At 40.2% G+C, this 3,441-nt stretch overlaps 1 long non-coding RNA gene across 1 annotated transcript; it reads right to left on the bottom strand.

Annotated features, from left to right (window-relative positions):
- Window positions 1-257: 257 nt before the first annotated feature.
- Window positions 258-2,972, bottom strand: LOC120230485. The gene is made up of 2 exons (XR_005528040.1): window positions 2,936-2,972; window positions 258-530 (listed from the first exon to the last, which is right to left on the bottom strand). It is a non-coding gene; the product is annotated as an uncharacterized LOC120230485 (long non-coding RNA).
- Window positions 2,973-3,441: the final 469 nt, after the last annotated feature.

The raw sequence follows: 3,441 nt of genomic DNA, 5'->3' as shown, positions 1-3,441 counted from the left end.
CCTGAAACTGAGTGTCATCTCCATAGAAACTTCCTTACAAGACTATAAAGCATATGCAGTTCCTTCTCTACTTCTAGGGGGGTGAGAACTCGGGAAGCACGGATAGTCCTAAATTGCTGCTAAAACTTGGTACAGATGGATTCAGATGTAAAGTCGTATTTGTGATGACTTCGGAACACAGTTACCCTTCTGCAGCCTCTGTCCCAAAGTTCAGAAAGAGCATAAGTAGTCATTTTTCAGATCAATAGACAGATCTCTAAGTTATTTATTTATTTTATTTTATTTATTTATTTTTTTGATCTCTAAGTTATTTGATGGAAAGTGGCCACAGGTTCGAGTGTTCTGCTCCGGTTCCTTAGTCTCAGCTGGGAATAGGACGGGCTCCCAGGGCGTCTGAAACGCCCCTTTTTCCTTCCCGTTTCCTTTCTTCACTAATTTGCTCCCATCCTCTCTAGTCTTGGAATCCGCCGCCCTTGCCCTGTGTCTTGCTATCGCTTGAGTTCTGTTTTGCTTGTCGTGACCGCGTGGTCCTAGAAAATAGATGCCATTCGTTGCATTAATGTTTTCATGTACGTGTTTCATACGTGCATGATTTCCTTTCCTCCGGTTACATCGTCGCTGGGTAAGTGAGAGTTTGCTTAAGTCTGTTAGAATTATGTACATAATCTATGTATTTTATTACCTGTGACTAAATAGTTGCTCCTTTTTTTCTGTTAAGGATATTTATTATTTGGTATAACTTAAGCCTGTTTTTAACATTATATTAATAAATACTACAAAGGACCACTAACTTTGTAGTATTTTTTACATTTTTCTAACTTTGTAATTCTTAAGCTGTCTGTGCTTAAGTGGATGTTACAAAACGTTTTGGGATTTACTGCATAGAGTGGCCAGATCAGGTGGTGGGGGGTATAGGGGCAAAAACCCGAAAGACCAAATTAACTTGGACATTGTTCTACTTGGCTCTCACATGCTTGAGCTGCAAACGCTTCAAAAAAAATTTAAAACAATAAATAACAAAGGATGTTGTGGTTAGTTGAGAGCAAATATCAGATCCATCCCAGGAAAATGGGATGTTATGGAAGAAGCTTTACAGAGGTCTTTCCCCGGGGTGAAAACAGATGTGCCGCAGGAAGAAACTGTACTTGACGCAAAAGTCAAGATGCATCTGAAAATGTCTGCCTTGTCCTCAAATTGATTTCTAAGACAGTATTTAATATGCACTCTATGTATTCCCTCTATATCTAAGATGCAAGGGCAAGGACCACTTGTCCTCACACAGTCTTACCCTGTGAGAAAGAGAAAGTTTACCTAATTTCCTTCAGGCTAAATGGTTTCAGAGATATAGAGATTCAAATCAGTTCATTTTAATGTAGGGAAGAAAAACTTTCCTTTTTCAGAAACCAAAATACATTTTATGTAATTTGGTAAATGTATTGTTTCAACTTGTAAATATTACTTTTTGAAGGCATTTATTTGTTTTCCTTTACCAGAATATTTTTAGCGTATGAAAGAGAAACCAACAAAAAATTCCTTAGAGTTTGAAAAATTATGAATTGCATTGCCTTAGAGCCCTTTGACTCCATCCACCTTGTGTCTTCGAATGAAATGCATTGGAAATATTCCTCTATTTGTGCCTGAATGTGTCCGCACAACCAGCAAGGGAGCAGATACGTAACCACCACTCACAATGTGGGTGCCCCTCTCCCTTAGAGTCAACACTTTGGGAGCAGACTCTAAAAAGGCCAAGAGGAAGAGCAATTTCTTGGTAAAAGCAAAGTGGTGTGTTGGGTCCCAGGAGCTAAGGGGAAGGCAAAACATTCAGCTAGAACTGGCAGTGGAGGCCTGCCTGACCCAGTGTGTCTTCTTGGTCCCAGAATTCCTTGGAGGCTAAAGCCAACCAGGAAGGTAGATTTCAGTCTGTCATGAGCTTTACGGTCTCTGTAAACATCTGAAGGTAATTTAAGGGATGCTGAAGATAACATGAAATTTCTGTAATGAGTAATCCGGTTTTGGATTCTCCTCATCTTTAAATAGCTTCATTGTTATGCCAAATAATAAATGCGTCTTAAGAGGTATGTTAATCCTTTTGATCTTTCTTCTATGTTGGATTCTATTTAAAATTCTATGTACCTGAAAAAGAGGATACCACGACCACACAAACAAAAGGAGTTTTGACTCAAAAAAACCTGGAAAAATAGAGCAGTCTTGGAGAAGTCAGTGACAGGCCTGACTCACAGTATAAAGTGGCTCACAGTCGACCTCAGGGGATGGCTCTATCAGGAGTGTAGTTCTGTGAGGGTGGAGGCTCAGAGGACGGCCTCCCCCACAAAGAGAAACCGGAGGGTAGCCACAGCCATGGTTAGCTGTTCCGTTGTGCAGCATCTAGCACATCCCCGAGGTGTTTGCCGGGGCGCACGTACTGGAGAGCAGCTGACGGTGCCTGGTTAGTGTTCGTCTGTCTGTCCTAGTCTGTGTCCTGAGGCCGGGACAGAACTGCATTGTCCAGTTCAAGAGTCCGTAGTCTCGTGTGGCTACTGCGGACTTGAACGTGGCTGGTCCTGCCTGAGTTGTGCTTATAAAATACACCTCGAATTCTGAAGACTCAGTACAAATTAAATGTCAAACACATGGCAAAATGTTAATATTTTGACTGTATGGGTTTAAATAAAATATTAAAATTAAACTTGACTGCTTCTTTTACTTTTTTAATGTGGCTTCTAGAAAATGTAAAATTACCCGTGTGACTTGCAGTGTATTTCTTTGGACGGCACTGGACTAAAATAATAGAGTTTAGAAAGATGTCTACTGGTACCGTAGAGTTGTGATGTATATTTCAGTTATTTAGGAGAATCTCTTACCAAAACACATGATTTCTTTGACGCTGAGGTCTACGTGGGGCAATCTTGTACTTGAACACTGGTGGAATCCTTACCTTTTTAAAAGTTTCACCTGGGGCACCTGGGTAGCTTAGGTCGGTTAAGCATCCAACTCTTGATTTTGGCTCAGGTCCTGATCTCACAGTTGTGAGATAGAGCCCTGAGGAGGGACCTGCTCTGACAGCGGGGAGCCTCCTTGGGATTTGTCTCTCCTGCTCTCTCTGTCACTCACTCTCTGTAAAATAAAAACAAAATAAAAAAATAAATTAGAAGTTCAGTCTCAGAGCCAGATTTAAAAATTCAGTATCAGGTCCTACACGCATTTCTCTCCAGTCTTTCCCGTTAGCCCTTACTTTAATTTAACTGAGGAAATATTTGCTAAGTATTTGCATCATACTGTTCTATTTTTTTGTTTTGGAGAGAATCACAGATACAACACAGGAATAAAAGGATTGGTTTTTACAATGAGACAAGTTAAACGTGAAAATATTTTCTTTTTTATTAAAAAATTGTTTTAATGTTTATTTTTGAGGTAGAGACAGAGTGTGAGCAGGGAAGGGGC

This window comes from Hyaena hyaena, unplaced genomic scaffold (genome assembly GCF_003009895.1).
Source record: "Hyaena hyaena isolate Hyena2069 unplaced genomic scaffold, ASM300989v1 scaffold_43, whole genome shotgun sequence".
Taxonomy (NCBI): Eukaryota; Metazoa; Chordata; class Mammalia; order Carnivora; family Hyaenidae; genus Hyaena; species Hyaena hyaena.
This window is presented reverse-complemented; position numbering and strand designations above follow the sequence as displayed.